Below are 24094 nucleotides of genomic sequence, written 5' to 3'. Positions count from 1 at the left end.
TCATACCTTCATACAGGAGCTACGACAGCATTTTGAACAAATCAAACGAAAACATCGCAACATAGAAACACCCAACATGAACAGATATCCAAATACGTACACCATTTTGATAGGAACAAGACCAGTCACAGTTTCGATAGACAGATTGAAGTCGTCGTATTTTCCAGCAGTACCAGAATAAGCATGATTACCATATTCAGATGACGACGATGTTTTTGGAAGGGGAGTGATGTAGCGACCGGAACCGCACATGTTACGTTTATTGCCAGATGGCAACCTCATTAATTAGAAATCAGTTGGTATTACTGTTTTGACACTTTCTCTTGTAATTGTCATTCGTAATTTGAATTGGATAAAAAAACGTCCACTCAGAATTTATCCTTTATTCAATAAAGTAGTGTATAAGTTAAAAGTTGTTCTATTTATTCATATTGGTTCACGATACACTACATATGTATAATTTACAATTCATCATTTTTTTATGTAAAAAGTATGTATGTATAAAAAGTATGTAAAATTCATAATTTTTTTTGTAAAAAAAAATGCCGCTGAACCTCAATAAATATGGATAGAAATTATTTAAAATTCATCATTTTTTGTATAAAATATGTAAATGATAAAATTAAATTTATGTATATAAAAAACAATGTAGCAGGCGCCAGACAACACCCAGCCAAAGATGGTACTCTGTGCCAACAGGGGCCCCAAAGTTCCGGCTGGTATGGCGCCCAGCAGAACCTTTTGGACCACGTTGGCATCGAGCACCAATCTTACTGGGGCGCCGATATAGAACCGCGGGTCTGCGAGCCTGATGTTTGCATACGGCGTAGCTACCGTTGCGTCGAGGCCTGTCAGCGGTGTTTGTGTGAGGAAATGAGGCAATGCCACAGCGTAGGTGGTTGTTGTTGTTGCTGCAGTGCTTCGCCCATCCAATAGGTGTGACCGATCACAACTTATCAATATCCTCTAACGGGAGTAAAAGGAAACTTGCTGTTTCAATAGTGGTGGACCATAATGAGAGGAGTGTTAGAGGCGTTGGTTCTACGTTACAGTTGAAGAGATGGTTGGTGTCATGTGGGGACACATTGCAAGCGGGGCATACATTTTGTATGTCGGGGTTGATTCTGGATAGGTAAGAGTTTAACCTGTTACAATATCCAGATCGAAGTTGAACCAAAGTGACTCGCGTTTCCCTAGGGAGCGTGCGTTCCTCTTCTGCAAGTTTAGGGTATTGTTCTTTGATTACAGGATTCACCGGGCAATTCCTGAGATAAAGATCTGACGCCTGTTTGTGGAGTTCACTGAGGACTTGCTTGTGTTTTTTGGCTTCATACGGCTGTGTTCTCAGGTACCGTATTTCCTCATAAGGCGGTGCGCGTGGGTTCACAACCTTTCAGACCGGAACCACTATTTGGATGGAGGTGAAAAGCAGATGATTCCACTCTCCTTTCGGTGCGACTATGACGCACATGCTGCTACGTCGATTTTTCCTTTTCTGGCTGCTCCTCTGCGGTTGGAAAATTTTAATTTCCAATCCGCTTGCGATCACCGCGTGCCTAAGTAGAGGTCGAAATCCGCTCGTAGAGGGTGGGTGGAATGCCGATGATTCCACTCCACTTCAGACCCCCGGGCATAAAGCGGACTTTTCCGCTCCAGAGGACTGTTTCGACCTCGGACGCATTGATGGAGAGGGTGTCGATTTCCTCTGTGACCTGCTGCATCTCCAAGGACTGCGTTGCCGCCGCGTCGTGTCCTGCACGTTTTCGATGAGTAGCATGGTGTGGTGGTCGACGTTGCATTTCTCGCACCTCTCCTCATGTGTGCAGTGTGCTGCCCTATGCAAAGAGGATAGACAGTTGGGGCAGTAGCGTTTTTTAATTACAAAATACCACCTTTCCGGCGTACTATCGCGGAAGATAGGGCACACCCTAAGTGGGTATTTCTTCTCGCATAAGCATCAGGCCATAGAGAACCCCTTAGCCAATTGTAGTAAAACGCGTAATTTTTCTGAAAAGGAAAATAACTTGGTCTGATTTTATCGACGTAGCGAGCATATTTCGGTTGGCAAGCAATTCTGATAAGGTAAATGTGGCCTTTACCTTATAAGGGGTTGTTGGTGGAAGCAGGGTAAAGTATGCGATATATAAAGGGAAATATTTAGAATAAGGTGCCACGATTTTCCAACTTTTCTTTTTTTTGTTACATCAATTGTTTCAGCGTGTTGTACACGTAAATAAAAATTCATACTTGAATGTATTTTCGTCTTCCAATCGCATAATTTAAATTTTAAATAATGACTATTAGGCATATGTAAATCTCATGGTCCAATAATTTGTTGAAGCTTGGTGTAGCTGCTTGAATATCACAAAATTTACATTTTGCACCACGTTCGTTATATTTAAATTGTAAATGTTCTGGTTTCTCTACACGATGCATAAAGTTTAGATGCTTTTTCCAACAATGTGCTGAATTTAATTGAAATACATACATTGGGCATTGTCTCATGATAAATATACTGAGCCTCTTTATGTAGGCTCTTTTCTTAACATCTAATTCTGGTCGTACCGGATATGATAGTTTTGCTTCAGGTTATAATCCACACTCATACTATTTTCAGATTCTGTTTCATAATTTTCAACATTGGACTTTGCATCAACATCATTATCATCATCGTCATTTTTTGATAACTCTGTTTTAAGCTTCATATTTATCAAAGGTTCATCTTCCTTAGTATTAGAATTAGAAACATTGTCATCTTCGGTTAAGCTTTTATCAAGTTTAGCTTTTTTCCTAGGTTTAAATTCTTTACCATCCGTACTAGAATTAATACCATCATCAACATTTTTCGTGGTCTGTTTGAGTTTTTAAATTTGCCAATGGTTCGGCTTTAGAATCAGAATGGCCTTGGCCATCTTCACCGTGTTGCAAAGTAGGCGGCATATGTTGGTGTTGATGTTTGCGCATATTGCGGATATGTTGGTGGTTCACTAGTCATTAATTGTTTAGAAGTTTCAACTTGTTGCGTTTGTTGTTGTTGTTGCTGGCTGATGATGTGGTGTTAACGTTTGTTGTACAATTTATTCGGGTGATTGCACATATTGTTGTTGTGTTATAGTGCTGGAAAACCTTCCGATATTGAAAGTCCTTGATTAGTGTAATCCCCACGTAGTGAACTACTCCTGTGACCGCGTCCGCGGTAACTATTACATCTGAAGGCGCTTAAGTTACAGGCATAGCTGACATCGCTTATATAACAGGTTGACTCTAAAGTAAAAACCAAAACAAAATATTAGAATCAGTGTTTATGAATAACATTTTTAAAATAAGCTCTTAAAACAACGTGATCGGTGGCTACATCCCCGTGATAGTAGTGTGGTGTTCCTCCTTGTATAAACGTAGATACTGGATGTGCTCAACCGTGCAGTTTTCTTCTAATTTGAGCAAATGTATGTTCTTACAGCCACAGCTGGAATATTTGGGATATTTCTATCCTCACATCGTCAAAATCAAATTACCTAGAATGAAAAAGAAACTCATATCAGTAAGAATAGATTAAAAGTTTTTAATATAAGCCGAAAAGTGTTCCATAAATAGGGCTCCACACATAGCTCTTTTCCAAAGGCACAAGAGAAATTTCAGATAACTAGAATCAGGACCTGGTAAAGTAACTTCAAAGGCGATTTAGTCGCCACTACTTCGTATGCGCATTTCTCTGCGCTCCCTTTCGGCATGCATCATCAATTTCGTCATTACTATAAAGGCCATCTTGCTCACAGCAATCCAACAATCTATTTGTCCGCAAATTCGTGGAACTAAATTCCTAATGGAAGGTTCCTCTCCAAAAACTCTGTTTACAGACAGTCTTTCGCCGTGAAAACGAGGGCAGTGAAATATTACATGTTCTGCGCTTTCCAATTCGGACGGACAGCTTGGACAGAAAGGATCCTCCTCTATCCCACGCTTATGTAGATATTCCTTGAAGCCACCGTGCCCGCTCAATATCTGTGTGAGATGGTAATTTAGTTTGCCGTATTTTCGCTCGTACCATTCCGCTATATTCCGGACTAGCATGAAGGTCCAGCGCTCTTTTCTCGAATCTTCCCGCCGTTCTTGCCACCTAACTATTGTTCGTGACCTTGCGCTTTTCTTAGCATCTTCAGATGGTCGGCTGAATCCAATGCCATACAGATCGGCCATTTCACCTGAGAGTAGATCTACTGGGATTTTCCTGGATAAAACATGGATCGCGTCGTCGGAACATCACATGCTATTCGTATAGCAGTAATGCGGTAGGCTGCTAGTATATCTTTTTGGTGGACTATTTTAGATCTGTGCCATACTGGTGCTGCATATAATATTATAGAGCTGGTTACGTTGGATAATCGCTGACGGGTAGCTTCGCTTGGGCCGCCGATGTTGGGCATTATTCGCGTTAGGGTTCCACTAACTCTAGAAACTTTGTCCCCCACCGCCCTGAAGTGCTCCCTAAAAGTTAGTTTTGAGTCAATGATTACTCCTAGATATTTCAAGGAGGGCTTTGAATTTATTTGAAAATCTCCTATGGTTAGGACCAACTCATCCACAGTCCGCTTTGAGCTCATCAGAACCACTTCTGTCTTATTGCTAGCCATCTCCAGCCCCGTGTTCGTCAACCATTCCGTTATTCTTCCCATGGCGTCATTACATAATGCTTGGAGCAGATCAAGTTTCTTGGCCACTGCTACTACCACAATACCATCTGCATAGCCGACAATTTCCGTGCCTCCGGGAAGGTCGATTTGTAGCACCCCGCCATACATCGCATTCCAAAGAGTTGGACCTAGAACAGATCCCTGAGGGACACCGCCCGTAGTGTTGTGCTTTCTTAGTCCCTCATCTGTATCAAAAGGGAGTTCCTTTTCGCTTAAATAGCTACAAATTATTCGGAGCAGGTACGGAACTTGTCTTGGGACACCCAAAGTGCACTCACGCTTCTCATGGCTCCAGCGGGTTAGCGGCTTCCTAGAACTTAAGCCACTTGCTGCTTCTAGATCTGACATCTGTCAGCTGGAGTTGTTGTTGTAGCAATGCTCGCCCCACCTAATAGCCGCGACCGATCACAAATTGTCATCAATATCCTCTAACGGGAGTCCAAGGAAACTTGGCGTTTCAACAGGGGTGGACCATAAGGAAAGGGGTGTTAGAGGCGTTGGTTCCACATTACAATTAAAGAGATGGTTGGTGTCATGTGGGGACACATTGCAAGCAGGGCATACATTTTGTATGTCGGGGTTGATTCTGGATAGGTAAGAGTTTAACCTGTTACAGTATCCAGAACGAAGTTGAGCAAGAGTGACACGCGTTTCCCTGGGGAGTAAGCGTTCCTCTTCTGCGAGTTCTGGATATTTTTCTTCAAGTACTGGATTCACCGGGCAATTCCCGACATAAAGGTCCGACGCCTGTCTATGGAGTTCACCAAGGACCTGCTTGTGTTTTTCCGCTTCATACGGCTGGGTTCTCAGGTGCCGTATTTCCTCAAAATGCTTACGGAGATGACTCCTTAGGCCCCTAGGCGGTGCTGGTTCGTCAATCATATGTCTGTTGGGATGCCCAAGTTTCTGGGTATTCAACAGAAACTGTTTGGTCAGCATCTCATTTCTCTCCCTGATGGGGAGTATTCTCGCCTCATTATGCAGATGGTGTTCTGGGGACATAAGAAGACAGCCCGTGGCGATTCTGAGAGCAGTATTTTGGCAGGCCTGTAGTTTCTTCCAGTGGGTGGTTTTTAGGCTTGGCGACCATATGGGTGACGCGTAGCACGTAATCGGCTGGCTAATTGCTTTGTATGTGGTCAAGAGCGTTTCTTTGTCTTTTCCCCAGGTACTGCCAGCAAGGGATTTGAGGATTTTATTACGGCTCTGAATTCTTGGAACAATTGCGGTTGCGTGCGCACCAAAATGTAGATCCTGATCAAACGTCACACCTAAGATTTTGGGGTGTAGGACAGTCGGTAGCGTAGTGCCATCGACGTGGATGTTCAATATGGTCGACATTTGGGGCGTCCATGTTGTAAATAAGGTCGCGGAAGATTTAGTCGGTGACAATGACAGGTTTCGCGAGGCGAAAAAACTGGAGAGATCAGGGAGATAGCCGTTTATTTTATTGCATAGCTCATCGATCTTTGGGCCTGGGCCTGTGGCCATTATTGTGCAGTCATCGGCGTAGGAAACGATTGTGACTCCTTCCGGTGGTGAAGGTAGCTTAGATATGTAGAAATTAAACAAAAGCGGGGATAGGACACCACCCTGTGGCACCCCTTGTTTAATTCTCCTTTGTTTTGATGTTTCGTTTCTGAATTGCACCGATGCCTGCCGACCACCCAGATAATGTGCGGTCCACCTTTTAAGACATGGGGGAAGGGTAGACCCTTCCAGGTCTTCCAGTTACGAGCCATGGTTGACCGTATCAAAAGCTTTTGATAGGTCTAACGCTACGAGTACTGTTCTGTGGTGGGGATATTGATTCAAACCGCAATTTATCTGGGTGCTAATGACATTTAGCGCGGAGGTAGTGCTATGGAGTTTTCTGAAGCCATGCTGATGAGGGGCTAGCTGCAAATGCGCTTGGAAATGAGGGAGCAAAATGGCTTCAAGCGTCTTTGCCACTGGCGATAGGAGAGATATCGGACGATATGACTCACCTACGTTAGCTGGTTTCCCAGGCTTTAGTAGCGGGACCACCTTGGCCATTTTCCATTTCTCGGGTATGACAAAGGTGGAAAGAGACAGGTTGAAGACATGCGCTAAATATTTGAAACCCTCTTTCCCTAGGTTTTTAAGCATCGGCATGGCTATGCCGTCTGGGCCCACTGCTTTGGATGGTTTAGCGCGACCAATGGCGTCCTCAACCTCTCTAGCGGTGATGGTAATTGGTGACGCGCTGAGTTTGTGTTTATGTGCACGTCTATTGGCTCTCCGTCTATCTTTGTCGACCGTAGGATGCATTATATATTGTCGGCAGAAAGCGCTCGCGCATTTTTTCGCATCCGACAGCACCTTATCGCCAAAGGCGATGGAAACTTTGTCTTTGTGCTTAGTCGGATTCGATAGGGACTTTACGGTGGACCAAAGTTTACCTACACCGGTAGAGAGGTTACAACCTCTTAGGTGCTCTTCCCATTTCGCCCGCTTGTGTTCGTCCACAAGCAATCTGATGCGTTGGTTTATATCCCTTATTTGGGGGTCGCCTGGATCAAGCTGTCTTATAAGGTCGCGTTCCCTCGCTAAGCTCGCGGCCTCCGCCGGGAAGTGGGGCCGGATTTCGGGAATTCTCCCGGCGGGTATGAAATGTGCCGAGGCGGATTCAATGACCTTACGGAAGGCACGCTCCCCTTGGCGGGCATCAGTCGGGATAGGGAGGGCAGCAAAGCTGCTGTCTGTTGCAGATTTATATTCTTCCCACTTTCCTTTTTTGAAGTTTATGAAAGTGCGTTTTTCGGTGACGATGAAGTCGGCGGTACGCTCGAACGAAATAAGTATGGGCAGGTGGTCGGATGCCAATGTTACCATCGGCTGCCAGTTGACGCAGTTTACGAGTTCTGCGCTCACGATTGAGATATCTGGCGAGCTATGACAGCTTCCTACCATACGTGTGGGGGCGTCTCCGTTAATTGTGCAGAACGTCGTTTCGTCTATTTGATCCGCCAACATCTCACCCCTACTGTCCGCCCGCAAGTTTGAATGTCATAGGTCGTGATGGGCATTGAAATCGCCTAAGATAATGCGATTGTTGCCAGTGAGTAAGGCCTCGATATTAGGGCGGTATCCACTGGGGCAGCAGGTGACAGGAGGGATGTAGATGTTGATGATTTCTAGATTTGCATCGCCTGACCGGACAGATAGGCCTTGACGTTCTAAGACATTGTCACTGCAGTCGATGCCAGGATCAAATATATGATATTGCACAGAGTGGTGTATAATAAACGCGAGGCCGCCTCCATTTCCGCTCTCGCGGTCTTTCCTGTGGACATTATAACCAGAGCAGGTCTGCAATGCAGATCTTGCTGTGAGTTTAGTCTCTTGAATCGCAGCAATGCGGATGTTGTGCCGCTTCATGAAATCGACTATCTCCGTAATCTTCCCAGTTAGTCCATTACAGTTGAACTGCAGAATTCTGAAGTGCATGAGGGGTGACGCCGCCACTCTAGGGGTAAGTGAGGGGTGACTACGCCTAGGTTGTGGAAGGCCAGGACGCAATTGCTGTTGTGGCCTTGGGACTGGGCGCCCTTGGGCAAGCATTGGGGTACCCGGATGATTTGGGTTTGCGACCTGGCAGCATGGCGCGATGAAACCCGTCGAGGGGTTGCCGTCGCGGAGACCAGAACATCTGGGAAAGTGGCACCACCCAAGGCAGGAGCTGCATTGAGCGGATGTCGCAAACCTATATATTCTGTGCTGGCAGACGGTGCAAACGGAGGCAGGGACTAAGAGTCTGTTTCCCTGACCTGCACGATTGCTGCCAGAAAAGAGGGGAGGAGAAGAAGACGGGGGCAGGGGCTGATGCTCAGCATTGCTACCAGCTCTACTACGAAGGTAGTAGTTATGAGTGGTATTAGCTGTTTGAGTTGTTGGCGCCGTGGGGGGCGAGCAGCAGCGGGTACTTGTTGTGGCTTGGTGAGCAGCGAAGCTGCTGGAAGGTAGTGGGGATACGCTTAGGCGTAGACTACGGGACGCCCTTGGGCGTGAGCAGCAAGGAGCCACAAAAGATTTATAAAAGTTACGTGGACGTCGGGTTTTGGGACCAAGCCCAGAACAACCTGTCCGATGCAACCATCCCTTGCACGAGACACACTGAACAGAGTATGACCGTCCTAAAAAGATTCTTTTCTGGCAAATGCAGCAAAACCATTTCTCAGGACCGGGGTGAGGAGACGGACCCGGATTGGGTTCGATACCTTCCCGGAGTAAGAGAATATGTAGCAGTCCTGCTGCAAGGAGCTGCTGGGAGGATGACAATTTGTGGGAGGGACGAAACAAATTAAATGGGGTCACACTGAAATGACAGTCCTTGGTCGGGAAAAATCCCGAGTCGCTCCGGTACATAGAACCGACTGCCTTGGGAAGCGAAAGTCAGCTGGAGTCTTAGCCCAGCAAGCGCAGGGCACGAGCACAGAATGAAATCGATCGTTTCCTCCTCCAACCCGCACTTCCTACATCTGTTATCACTGACCAAGACTAATTTAAAGGCATGTGACGCCAGAAGGCAGTGCCCAGTATGAATAACATATTTTAATTAATCTCTTACAACAACCTGATCGGTGGCTACATCGCCATGTAGGTAGTGTGGTGTTCCACCTTGTATAAACGTAGGTACTGTATGTGCTCAACCGTGCAAATTGACATTAGCAGTAACATTATTTACATAAACATAGCTTGGTATTTGTGCAGGCCTCAATATAGCATACATTGGTCCAGTTCGGTGTGCACCAGCCACTGGTACAAACACTTTTGAATGCATAGCTTTCATATAGGATGGATGTCCAGCAGTGCTCCGGTTGTGCCAATATGTAATGGGCTGCTCCGTCTCTTGGTACGGCTGTATAGGTATAGGCGGGTGCAATGTATTACTAGGCTCAAGATCGTATGATACATAGATGGCTCGAAGACGCCAGAGGGGATTGGAGCCAGAGTTTTCGGACCCAGAACCAAAATATCAGTAACTCTAAAAGCACATCCGAGCATTTTGGGGCGGAAGTATTCGCCATAAGTTAGTGCGCTAAGCTGAACCTTCAGCGCTGATACCCCAATGAAACAATTGCCATACTCAGTCAGGCAGTCAGGTTCCACTAAAGGCATTTGCGGCGTTCGAAATAAAGTCAGCACTTGTCCTTCAGTGCGTAGAAAAGCTGAATCAATTAGGAGCACACAACGTAGTACTGTTGGCCTGGGTCCTAGGCCACAGGGGAGTGGAGGGCAATGAGCAGGCGGACTCCATGTTTAATTTGTTGCGTCTCTCCCACAAATTCTCAACCCCCCAGCAGATCCTTGCAGCGGGTCTGCGCCATACTCTCCTCTTCCGGGAAGGTATCGACCCCAATCCGGGTCCTTCTCCTGACCCCAGTACTGAGAAATGGGTTTGCTGCATTTGCCGGAAAAGAATCTTTTTAGGTCGGCCATATATATAAGGGCCTGAAATATTTCAATGAACTTCCTAATCACATAAAAAGTAGTAATAGCTTCAATACTTTTAAAAAAAGTTTATTGGAGCATTGTAAAACCCTTCCAATAAGATAAAGTTTTTTTCTCTTTTATTTTTTTACATGATATACCGATACTGGAGCGCGAAAAGGGAATGGTAATATTGGTAGCAGCAAAATACAATGCATCCGGCCCTAAGGAAAAGAAAATCGGTCGCCACCTGTAACTCCAGACAGTTCCAACAACTAATTTCGCTGGAATTCGGTATTTCCAGATGGTATTTACTGTTGCTGATCGGAATCATTCGAATTCCGACAGCATAAATATAACAATAAAATTATATAATGTGTAACAAAAATAACGAAAATAAGGCCAAATAAAAGTTGGAGCAGGGGGGATTGGAAACACGTCCTTTTCAACCTCCCATTATATGTTGAGCTGAGCTAAACAAAGTTGAGGGGTGATTGGATACACGTTATTTTCAATTTCCAACATCCAAAGACATGTTTAGCTGCATTGATCGGAGACTAATACAGTCCGACAGCTTAAAATACACATATAATTGAAAAATATAAGTTCCAAATTTTTTTGCCTTAAGCTGGGAGCACTGGAGGATTGGAAACGCGTCCTTTCCAACCTTCCTTTAATGAGTGGCTCCCAGACTCGTCCCTCTGTCACGCTAGTGACTATGCTGATCGGAATCACATGGCATTCCAACAGCATATTCAATAGAAAAAAGTGATTATAACAATGAATTGTACTTAGTAGTTTAAGTTTTGGGCCTAAACAGCCGTAATAATAAATAAATTAAATTAAAAAAATAAATACTCTTGTCAGTGTTTCACGTGCAAGGGATGGTTGCATCGGACAGGTTGCTCTGGGCTAGATTCCAAAATCCAGCGTCCTCGTAACTTTTATAAATCTTTTGTGGCTCTTGTTGTTCACGGCCTCATTACATTATGAGGAAATACGGCACCTGAGAACACAGCCGTATGAAGCTAAAAAACACAAGCATGTCTTCAGTGAACTCCACAAACAGGCGTCGGACCTCTATGCCGGTGATTCCTGTACTCAAAGAACAAAACTAGCAGAGGAGGAACGCACTCTCCCTAGGGAAACGAGAGTAGTCACTCTAGCTCAACTTCGAGCTGGATAACGTAACAGGTTAAACTCTTACCTATCCAGAATCAACTCCGACATACAAAACATTGTCCTGCTTGTAATGTGTCCCCACATGTCACCAACCATCTCTTTAACTGTATTGTGGAACCAACGCCTCTAACACTCCTCTCATTATGGCCCTCCCCTGTTGAAACAGAAAGTTTCTTTGGACTCCCGTTAGAGGACATTGATGACAATTTGTGATCGGTCGCACCTATTGGATGGGGCGAAGCACTGCTACTACAACAACAGCAGCCGGACAACACGGAAAGAGAGGCAGCAAGAGTCGGAAGCAATGCTGAGCAGCAGCCCCTGCCCCCGTCTTCTCCACCCCTCTTTTCCGGCAGCAATCGTGTAGATCAGGGAAACAGACTCTTAGTCCCTACCTCCGTTTGCACCGTTTGCCAGCACAGAATATATATCTTTGCGACATCCGCCCAATGCAGCTCCTGCCTTGAGTGGTGCCACTTTCCTAGATGTTCTGGTCTCCGCGACGGCAACCCCCCGACGGGTTTCATCGCGCCATGTTGCCAGGCCGCAAACCCAAATCATCCGGGTACCCCAATGCTTGCCCAAGGACGCCCAGTCCTAGGGCCACAACAGCAATTGCGTCCTGTCCTTCCCCAACCCAGGCGTAGTCACCCGTCACTTACCCCCAGGGTGGCGACGTCTCCCCTTATGCACTTCAGAATTCTGCAGTTAAACTGTAATGGACTAACTGGGAAGATTACGGAGATAGTCGATTTCATGAAGCGGCACAACATCTGCATTGCTGCGATTCAAGAGACTAAACTCACAGCAAGATCTGCATTGCAGACCTGCTCTGGATATAACGTCCACAGGAAAAACCGCGAGAGCGGAAATGGAGGCGGTCTCGCGTTTATCGTACACCACTCTGTGCAATATTGTATATTTGATCCTGGCATCGACCGCAGGGACAATGTCTTAGAACGTCAAGGACTATCTGTCCGGTCAGGCGATGCAAACCTAGAAATCATCAACATCTACATCCCTCCTGCCACCTGTTTCCCCAGTGGATACCGCCCTAATATCAGGGCCTTACTCACTGGCAACAATCGCATTATCTTAGGCGATTTCAATGCCCATCATGATCTATGGCATTCAAACTTGCGGGCGGACAGTAGGGGTGAGATGTTGGCGGATCAAATAGAAGAAACGACGTTCTGCACAATAAACGGAGACGCCCCCACACGTATGGTAGGAAGCTGTCACAGCTCGCCAGATATCTCAATCGTGAGCGCAGAACTCGTAAACTGCGTCAACTGGCAGCGATGGTAACATTGGCATCCGACCACCTGCCCATACTTATTTCGCTTGAGCGTAACGCCGACTTCATCGTCACTGAAAAACGCACTTTCATAAACTTCAAAAAAGGAAAGTGGGGAGAATATAAATCCTTTACAGACAGCCGCCTAGCTGCCCTCCCTATCCCGACTGATGCCCGCCAAGGGGAGCGTGCCTTCCGTAAGGTCATTAAATGCGCCTCGGCACATTTCATTCCCGCCGGGAGAATTCCCGAAATCCGGCCCCACTTCCCGGCGGAGGCCGCAAACTTAGCGAGAACGTGGCCTTATAAGACAGCTTGACCCAGGCGACCCCCAAATAAGGGATATAAACCAACGCATCAGATTGCTTGTAGATGAACACAAGCGGGCGAAATGGGAGGAGCACCTAAGAGGTTGTAACCTCTCTACCGGTGTGGCTAAACTTTGGTCCACCGTAAAGTCCCTATCGAATCCGACTAAGCACAAAGACAAAGTTTCCATCGCCTTTGGCGACAAAGTGCTGTCGGGCGCGAAAAAATGCGCGAGCGCTCCTACGGTCGACAAAGATAGACGGAGAGCCAATAGACGCGCACATAAACACAAATTCAGCGCGTCACCAATCACCATCACCGCTAAAGAGGTTGAGGACGTCATTGGTCGTGCTAAACCATCCAAAGCAGTGGGCCCAGACGGCATAGCCATGCCGATGCTTAAAAACCTAGGGAAAGAGGGGTTCAAATATTTAGCACATGTCTTCAATCTCTCTTTCCACCTTTTTCAAACCTGAGAAATGGAAAATGGCCAAGGTGGTCCCGCTACTAAAGCCTGGGAAACCAGCTAACATAGGTGAGTCGTATCGTCCGATATCTCTCCTATCGCCAGTGGCAAAGACGCTTGAAGCCATTCTGCTCCCTTATTTCCAAGCAAATTTGCAGCTAGCCCCTCATCAGCATGGCTTCAGCAAACTCCATAGCAGTACCACCGCGCTGAATGCCATTAGCACCCAGATAAATTGCGGTTTAAATCAATACCCCCACCATAGAACAGTACTCGTAGCGCTAGACCTATCAAAAGCTTTTGATACGGTCAACCATGGCTCGTTACTGCAGGACCTGGAAGGGTCTACCCTTCCCACATGTCTTAAAAGGTGGACCGCAAATTATCTGGGTGGTCGGCAGGCATCGGCGCCATTTAGAAACGAAACCTCAAAACCAAGGAGAATTAAACAGGGGAGCCACAGGGTGGTGTCCTATCCCCACTTTTGTTTAATTTCTACATATCTAAGCTACCTTCACCACCGGAAGGAGTCACAATCGTTTCCTACGCCGATGACTGCACAATAATGGCCACAGGCCCAGGCCCAAAGATCGATGCGCTATGCAATAAAATAAACGGCTACCTCCCTGATCTCTCCAGTTTTTTCGCCTCGCGAAACCTCGCATTATCACCGACTAAATCTTCCGCGACCTTATTTACAACATGGACGCCCCAAATGTCGACCATTTTGAACATCCACGTCGATGGCACTACGCTACCGACTGTCCGACACCCCAAAATCTTGGATGTGACGTTTGATCAGGATCTACATTTTGGTGAGCACGCAGCCGCAATTGTTCCGAGAATTCAGAGCCGTAACAAAATCCTCAAATCCCTCGCTGGGAGTACTTGGGGAAAAGATAGAGAAACGCTCATGATTACATACAAAGCAATTAGCCAGCCGATTACGTGCTACGCGTCACCCATATGGTCGCCAAGCCTAAAAATCACCCACTGGAAGAAACTACAGGCCTGCCAAAATACTGCTCTCAGAATCGCCACGGGCTGTCTTCTTATGTCCCCAGAACACCATCTGCATAATGAGGCGAGAATACTCCCCATCAGGGAGAGAAATGAAATGCTGACCAAACAGTTCCTGTTGAATACCCAGAAACCTGGGCATCCCAACAGACATCTGATTGATGAACCAGCACCGCCTAGGGGCTTAAGGAGTCATCTCCGTAAGCATTTTGAGGAAATACGGCACCTGAGAACCCAGCCGTATGAAGTGAAAAAACACAAGCAGGTCCTTGGTGAACTCCATAAACAGGCGTCGGACCTTTATGCCGGGAATTGCCCGGTGAATCCAGTACTTAACGAAAATTATCCAAAACTTGCGGAAGAGGAACGCATACTCCCCAGGGAAACGCGTGTCACTCTTGCTCAACTTCGTTCTGGATACTGTAACAGGTTAAACTCTTACCTATCCAGAATCAACCCCGACATACAAAATGTATGCCCCGCTTGCAATGTGTCCCCACATGACACCAACCATCTCTTCAATTGTAATGTGGAACCAACGCCTCTAACACCCCTTTCCTTATGGTCCACCCCTGTTGAAACGGCAAGTTTACTTGGACTCCCGTTAGAGGATATTGATGACAATTTGTGATCGGTCGCGGCTATTATTTATTTTACCTCTTTATCCCATCGATCCCGAGCCGTTCCTGCCAGTTGGCCCACAGGGGCATTTATTAGCAGAAGGGAGGGAAAAGAGAGAACACTGGCGCAATATGCCAGGCCTAAGTCAATCTAAGTTACTGTTAGGGGGTTACAGCACAACTCGATATAGGGCATTAATAGGCCTCTCAAAAAGATAGCCTAAGAACCCCAACGGCTATTCTTACAAGACACTGTAGACTGAACAGTCACATGCAAAAGCTGGGTATAGTATCGAACAACACATACTGATTTTGTGATGGATCAGCAGACGGTGGACCATATCCTTCTAGATTGCGGCGCAATTTCAAGACGTAGGGCTAAGTTTATGGGCTCACCATGGCCAGAGCATTCCCACATTTAATCCCTCAAGCAAAGAACACTGCTGGGGTTCATCAAGGAAGTCGGCTAGGATGAGGTGCTGTGAAGGAGATGTGCAAGTCACTGTGCAATCCTCAATAAATGATCTATCTATCTACGTTCCGGTAACAAGCACCATTGTGGTACTAGCCCCACCATCTCGGGAACTATTGATATGACTACATTAAACCTTCTAGGGATTGAATATTAATAATGCCGGCAATGCGAAAGTCTGCTAAAATGTACCATTCTCCATGGAATGCTCGATATATAACTTTCCACGTTTTGAAACAGTGATGAAAAGAGCAAAATTTACAATAATTTTAACTGGCTGTGGGTAGTAGTTGATGTCCTCTCTTAACGCAATGTAATGACAACTGCGATGCAGGGAAAATGACAAAAATCTTGCAAATCTACTGATAATAATTAATTTTTCCTCCCCTTCTATGCAGTTCTATGCATACATACTATAGTGTTAACTACTTTGTACTCTTTACTTTAATTTTTAAAATTATTTTAATTGAGTTTTCGTGTTAACTTAAAATTTTGAATAACTTCAAAAAAAGAAAATTCTAATTAGTTGGAAAATATCTAAACTCAAAAATAAACAAAAATAAATTTTTTATTGCAAACCAAAATAAAAGAGTTTTTTAAAATATCAACTTGAATGTTGATATATTGGCGATCCTACCAACGATCCTTCTGACCTACTCTCGATTTACGCGATAACAAAATTACGAAAATTCCGGATGAAATTTCGCTGTTAAAAAATCTAATAAAACTTGATTTTACAAATAATTCAACAACTAATCTACCATTGTCATTGACCTCCTTGGCACATTTAATTAACTTACAAATCGACGGCAATTCGATTAAATCCATACTACGCGTATTCTATGAACATTACGTGAACGTGCGTGTGCCTCTATCGAAAAACAACAACATCTTCATCAAAGTGATACATCATCGACATCATCGAATAGCCCACGTCGTCCAACTGACGACTGTAATGACAATGCAATATCTTTCAACAATTCTGGATGAGGTATTCCAAACGAAATCAGAGGAGAGCATATTAGCTACATACGTTAATTTATCTAAAAATCTTCTCGAAACATTGCCTGAATCGCTTCAATTTCTCAAAAGCTATACTAAACTTAGTGTAACGTATAACAATTTATTTTTGAAAATTCAACTTTTTTTTTTTAATTTAAAAAGATCAAAATAAATGTAAAACATAAATTAGTAGTACCAGTATAATGATCTTACCATTTAGTGAGCTGTATTGTTCAAAGTTTTGAAGAATTAACTAAATCAAAAAAAAAAAAAAAAAAAAAAAAAAATTATAAATAGCACTATTGAAATTCTTGTGCAGGTAATATAACTATGTTTGTGTTCCCTATACATTTGTGAACAGGAAGCAATACAACAACATTCTGTGCAAATTTCATATAACAGTCGCTGTAAATTATATATACGAAACATTAAAACATAGAATAAATGGTGAAAATCAAATTAAAAACATAAAAAACTCTAAAAACGTGTGTGTAAACAAAATAAAAACATTTACAACCTAATACTCTTAAAAGCAACGATTGAGTTATCCAAGCCACAACAACAATTTTGCACGCAATACACACAAGAACAGATTTAAAATGAAGACATCACGATGAAAATTAAGAGATTTACAAAGAAAACAACAAAGCCATTGCATATTTTAAAAGCATTACGATATCAAACAATCCAGATATTAATTTCAAGATATTTTTAAACAATCATCAATCAACTACTTATTAACTTTAATATTTTTTTTTATTCAATTTAATTTTATGTAAGTATAATTTTTATTTTAATATTAAATTTAAATTTTTCAATTATAATTTAAATTAAAATTTTAAACCTTTTAACTTTCAAATTTATTTTAAGATTATTTTTATATCTTAAAAATTTTAATATAAGTTATTTAAATTTATTTATTTTTTATATAAAATTAAATATTGTATTTAAATTGTTAACTCCCTTTCCAAAAAATTCTTAAATATTTTCTTATTTTCTAATTTTTCATTTAAATTTCTTTTCATATGGTTCTACGTTCACCAATACGAACTCGTAAATTTACAAATTCAGAAAATCAAAATATCAACCATACAAATAACATCATGACTCACAATACAACTCAAAATTCTAACATTAATACAACACAAAACATCATCTCTAATATAACACAAGATACTTCAAGACAAGATAACTTTACAAATTTTTCTTCTACTAAATCTATTAAATTACCACAATTTTGGCAAGATTCTCCTGATGCCTGGTTTTTACTTGTTGAAGGACAATTTGAAATTAATAATATCAATAATGATAATTTAAAATTTCAAAATATTCTAATTACTCTTCAACGAGATACTATATCTAAAATTTTAGATGTTATTAACCCTCCTCCTCTTTTTAATAAATATGATACAATCAAAAAAATTCTATGTGAAAGATTTTCTCTTAGCGAAGAAAAACGATTAGAACAATTATTTTCAAAAACTGAACTTGGTGATCGTTCACCATCTGAATTATTCAGATTTATGAAATCACTTATAGGTTCTGCCTCCATAGTTAGCCAAGAATTACTCTTTAAATTGTGGATTCGTAAATTACCACAAGAAATACAAATTCATTTGACTTCCAATAATAATCAAAACAGAGATGAAATTATTATTTTAGCTGACAAACTTTTTGATTTAATCAATAAACCTCATTCTTCCAAATCTCCTGTAGTCTCAAGTATAAATAATAATATTTTAGAACAATGCGTTAAAAATTTAACTGAATTAACTACGGCTATTTATCAAAATTTAAATAAAATTTCGAATGATATTAATCAATTACAAATCCGTTCAAGATCTAAAGATAGAAATAGATCTAAATCTCGAAATTTTTCAGGATCTAGAAATTTTTCAAACAATCGTAATTTTAATTCACAAACAACTATTTGTTGGTATCACAAAAAATTTAAGAATAACGCTCTCAAATGTATACCCCCATGCAATTTTAATCAAAATCATAATTCAAATTACGAACAAAATTTAAACTGAAACGATCCATTATGACGGTGACGGATAATGGAACTATTATTAAACCTACTCGTCGCCTCTTCATATTTGATAAATTCAATAAACTTAATTTTCTTATCGATACCGGTGCAGTTGTATCAGTTATTCCTTTTTCTAAATTTAAAATTTATAAAAGAAATTCTGATCTTACTTTAACTGCAGCAAACGGTTCTTCAATTGAAACTTTCGGTACAAAACTACTTAAAATTGATTTAGGTTTAAGAAGAGATTTTGAATTTCCATTCATTATTGCGAATATTGATACACCAATTTTAGGAGCAAACTTTTTAGAAAAATTCGGAATTATTGTCAATATTAAAAATAAAGAAATAATGGATTCTACTACAAAAATTAAAGTTACTGGATCTTCTGGATTTTCTGATATTTTCTCACTCAAAATTCCTATTGTCGAAAATAAGTTTTCAAAATTACTTAATGAATTTCCGTCTATTACCTGTGAACCAGATTATACTAAAAAAGTTAAACACCATACGGTTCACAGGATAGAAACAAAAGGTATTTTACCATTTTCGAAACCCAGACGTCTTGATCCAATCAAACTTAAAATTGCTAAAGCTGAATTTGAATTTTTAGTTAAAACGGGTATATGCAGACCCTCAAATTCTCCTATTGCATCTCCACTTCATCTCGTTCCTAAAAAAGAACCAAATGATTGGAGACCTTGCGGAGACTATCGAAGACTTAATTTTATTACTACACCAGATCGGTATCCTTTACCACATATTCACGATTTAACAATTGATTTAAAAAACAAACAATTTTTTTCCAAAATTGATCTTGTGCGTGCTTACCACCAAATTCCAATGGCAGAAGAAGACATTCATAAAACTGCAATAACTACCCCTTTTGGAATGTTTGAATTCGTAAGAATGCCTTTCGGTTTACGAAACAGTGCTCAAACTTTCCAACGCTTTATTAATGAAGTATTTTCTGATTTCGATTTTGTATTTACATACATTGATGACATTCTTATTGCCAGTGATAATGAAGATCAACATATAAATCATTTAAAATCAGTTTTCAAAAGACTTGAAGAATATAATTTAAATATCAAACCTTCAAAATGTACTCTCGGTGTAAATAAATTAAATTTTTTAAGTTACGAAATTTCAGGCGAAGGTATTAAACCATCTTTAGATAGAATTGAAATCATAACAAATTTTGAAAAACCAATTTCTATAAATAAATTACAAAAATTTTTAGGTATGATAAATTACTATCACAGATATATTAAAATGTTAGCAACAGAACTTAGTCCTCTGCATGAAATGTTAACACATGCAATTAAAAACAAACTCAAACAATTAAATTGGACAAATGAAACCACAACAGCTTTCGAAAATGTTAAAAAACTTTTTGCTAAAAATACTTTACTTACACATTTCGACAAAAAAGGTACTTTATCATTAGCAGTAGATGCATCAAATGTTGCTATTGGAGCAGTTCTTCAACAAACTAGCAATAATATACTAGAACCCTTAGCTTATTTTTCAAGAAAATTAACTACAACAGAAACTAAATATTCAACATTTGATCGTGAACTTTTGGCAATTTATAATTCAATTAAACATTTTAAACATTTTCTTGAAGGTAGAACTTTTACAATTTATACTGATCATAAACCTTTAATTCATGTTCTAAATTCTAAAGTAGATAGATCTCCTCGTCAACTACGTCATCTTGAATATATTGCTCAATTTACAAATGATATTCAATATATACGTGGAAAAGACAACATAGTTGCCGACACACTTTCCCGTATTCCAGAAATAAATGCAATTTCAACTCAAGATATAAATTTAGAAACTTTATATAAAGAACAGCAAACTGATACATTTTTACAAAAAACAATTTCTGATCCAAATTCTAAAAATAATTTAAAAGAAATTCATATTCCAATTATTAATTTAAACATATGGTGTGATGTTTCTCTACAACCTTTTCGACCTTATGTTCCACATTCTATGAGAAGAATTATATTTGACAAAATTCACTCATTATCTCATCCAAGTATAAGAACAACTAGAAAATTAATTCAAAATAAATATTATTGGCCTAACATGCGTAAAGAGATTAACGATTGGACTTCATCTTGCATCAATTGTCAAAAATCCAAAATTTCAAGACATACTAAATCTCCTATCCAAAAAATTCAAATACCATCAGGCCGTTTTGAACATATTCATATGGATATTGTTGGACCTCTTCCAGTTTCAAATGGAAATTGTTATATTTTAACAATTATTGACAGATTTTCACGTTGGCCTGAAGCTTATCCACTTAAAGATATTTCAACAAATACTATAGTAAAAACTTTTATTCAAAATTATATACCACGATTTGGTATACCATTGAATATTACAGTAGATCAAGGTTCACAATTCACCTCAAAATTTTTTACGGAATTAACTAAACTTTTAGGTTCTCATAAAATTCATACATCTCCTTACCATCCCCAAGCAAATGGCATGATAGAGAGATTTCATCGAACTTTAAAAGCAGCAATTATAGCATCAAACGACTCGGTTCATTGGTCTGACATTTTACCATTCATTCTACTTGGTTTACGAACTTCTATTAAAGAAGATTTAAAATGTTCATCTGCTGAACTTGTTTATGGCCAAACACTTAGAATACCTGGTGAATTAATTATTTCAAATAGTAATAAAGAACATGATTTTTCTAATGACGCTCTTCATAAAATAAGAGAATATTTTTCGTTTGTTCGTTCTAAAGTGTTTCATCATAATAAAGAAAATGTTTTCGTTCCTAAACAATTAGAAAATTGTGAGTATGTTTTTGTTAAAGTTCTTCGTAAATCTAATTTAGAATCACCTTATGAAGGACCTTTTAAAGTTATATCTAAGAAACATAAAACATTTACAATTCAATACAATAATACTATTAAAAATATTTCAATTGATTTACTTAAACCAGCAAACATACTTATTAACACTAATTTAAATACAAATACATTAAACAACAAAAAACAAAAAAAGGTTACATTTAATATTAATTAATAATTTGTTTGTTTCAAATTTTCTTGGAGGGGGAGTAAATATAGTGTTAACTACTTTGTACTCTTTACTTTAATTTTTAAAATTATTTTAATTGAGTTTTCGTGTTAACTTAAAATTTTGAATAACTTCAAAAAAAGAAAATTCTAATTAGTTGGAAAATATCTAAACTCAAAAATAAACAAAAATAAATTTTTTATTGCAAACCAAAATAAAAGAGTTTTTTAAAATATCAACTTGAATGTTGATATACATACATATGTATTTTTCTCTCCAAATGCTAATTAAAAAAATTAATTGGTTTTCACATGAACTTCGAACTCTGTCGTATTTGCATTCTTCAGTTGATTATCAACAAAAGCATGACAAATTATCACTAAAAATTTCATACATGTTGCTTATATATTTAATATGGTAGCCAATTTACTTACCCTTTCTGGTGCGATGATTCCTGGACAATCGGGCCTGACTAGGCGCGATTTTTTTTGCCTTAAGAGAGCGTGCTTAACGCGAACCCTATCATGTTATGGCACAACTTTGATGATGCAAAAAATCAAAGACATTTCTGCTTCTAATGCTTCTAGGATAGCAGCAGCAGCTCCCGGTGGCGCCACATAAATAACAGTTGCATGCCGATCAGTTGCCTTTTTTGCTCCGGCTACCTATTCAATTTTAATTCACATTACATTATCTACTATTGCAATTTTTAATCACTACAAATCAATATAAATTACCGAAGCAAATACTGGCAAACCAAGATGCGTAGTTCCACCCTTTTTAAGGGAAATACATCCAACCAGTTTGGTACCGTATTCCAAAGCACGTTGCTTGTAAAGTACCTTGTTTTTGTAGATTTCCTCTGATTTTGTCATATTCTGAGCTGAATCGCAACCCGGCGGAGATGCTATCTATTAGAATAATATAACATTTTTTTTATTATTTAAAAATGCACATACGTATGAATGAAAATCAGAAAGTAAATAATGTTGTTGTTGTTGTAGCGATAAGGACACTCCCCGTTATCGACTTTGTTGGTCCTTTGCCGGATGCAGATCGGGTACGTTCCGGGAACCATTAAGGTACTAGCTCGACCATATCGGGAGCGATTTAGTTGACATAAAACCTTGTAGGCCATCCCGTCGATTCTATACAACTTAATATGGTAACGATTTAAAAGACGGTGCACCACCCAATTTTTATCAAAAATTATCAAACGTGGAATCAAAAGGCGCGCCTCGAGCTCCGTTTTTATTATTATTTGATATTTTTAAATCAGGTGGTGTACCGTCTTGTAAAACGCAACCCTTAATATTATTTTGGGCGAAGGCCGCCAGCGCAAAAAGATGGTCTCTATAGCAATATTTTTAATTTCCGTCACATGTCACAACTCAAATTAACTTAATGTTATTTTGGGCGAAGGTCGCCAACGCAAAAAGGTGTTCTCTGCAACAAAATTTTTAATTTCCGTCACATGTCACAACTAAAAGCACAAGATATTTTTCGTTGTAAACAATTTATATTTTTTTTGCGTTTCAATGTTTTCCGGAATAATTAATGAACTGTCATTTCGATGACAGCATGAAACGCCGATGTGTTAGTGGAGAGCGAAAAAAGTTTTGAATGCGTGGGTGAACTGGTTACCTCCGTCTTGTAGGGTAGCATGTCGATTGTTTGCAATATAGAAACATAGTGGGGGGACTCATGAAAGCATATAAACTTATAAGGTGTAAAATTATATCCATTTACACACGCTGTTATATGAACGCACCTAGAAATACCTTGATGAACTTGATTGTTTATCAGCTGTATTATTGCCAAACAAAAATTTTTTGATTGTTATACAAATTAAAAAATGCAAAGATTGAGTGAAAAATCAAAACTAAAACGTCTTTACTAAGAACCTATTCATCCCAACCTATTCATCCCAATGTGTCCAGTCTAATCTTTACCCATATTGCTTGGAAAGTTCTAATAATATTTTAAACCCATTTATTGATAAAGATACTGTTCTTAATAAACTTCTTGCATTGAAACCGATATCTTCGCCGGGTCCGGATGGTGTTCCTAGTTGTGTACTTAAGTACTGTGCTGTCAGCTTATCAGAGCCTATCTTTAAATTATTTAAACTGTCTCTGGAATCCGCATCATTCCCATCTATTTGGAAACAATCGTTTATTATACCTTTGCATAAAAAAGGTAGTAGGTCTAATATTGAGAACTACAGAGGCATAGCTAAGCTCTCAGCTATCCCTAAAACTTTTGAGCAGATAATTACATACCAGCTTCAATACTTGTGTAGCTCTTTAATATCACCTTGTCAACATGGTTTTGTTCATCGGAGATCAACTACTACCAACTTGCTTGAATTTACGTCTTTTGTTATGAATGGTTTTTTAGTTTGCAAACAAACAGATGTAATTTACACCGACTTTAGTAAAGCATTTGACTCTGTTAATCACGAGCTCTTAGTTACCAAACTTGATCTTCTGGGT

General features: G+C 40.2%; 1 protein-coding gene and 1 long non-coding RNA gene across 5 annotated transcripts in view; one reads left to right on the top strand and one right to left on the bottom strand.

Annotated features, from left to right (window-relative positions):
• Window positions 1-24094, top strand: part of EMC10 (ER membrane protein complex subunit 10) — a 128509-nt gene that overhangs the window by 83469 nt on the left and 20946 nt on the right. The gene's annotated exons all lie outside the window — the stretch shown is intronic.
• LOC137251741 (uncharacterized) lies at window positions 1352-23221 on the bottom strand. Of its 3 annotated transcripts, none has more exons than XR_010953330.1 (4): window positions 22559-23221; window positions 22337-22510; window positions 22034-22264; window positions 1352-3515 (listed from the first exon to the last, which is right to left on the bottom strand). It is a non-coding gene; the product is annotated as an uncharacterized lncRNA (long non-coding RNA). The 3 variants fall into 3 exon arrangements; XR_010953331.1 differs by having other exon boundaries at window positions 22337-22506; XR_010953329.1 differs by having other exon boundaries at window positions 22337-23221.

This window comes from Eurosta solidaginis, chromosome 5, assembly GCF_040869045.1.
Source record: "Eurosta solidaginis isolate ZX-2024a chromosome 5, ASM4086904v1, whole genome shotgun sequence".
NCBI lineage: Eukaryota > Metazoa > Arthropoda > Insecta > Diptera > Tephritidae > Eurosta > Eurosta solidaginis.
Note: the sequence above shows the minus strand (reverse complement) of the source record. Positions and strands in the feature narration are given on the sequence as shown.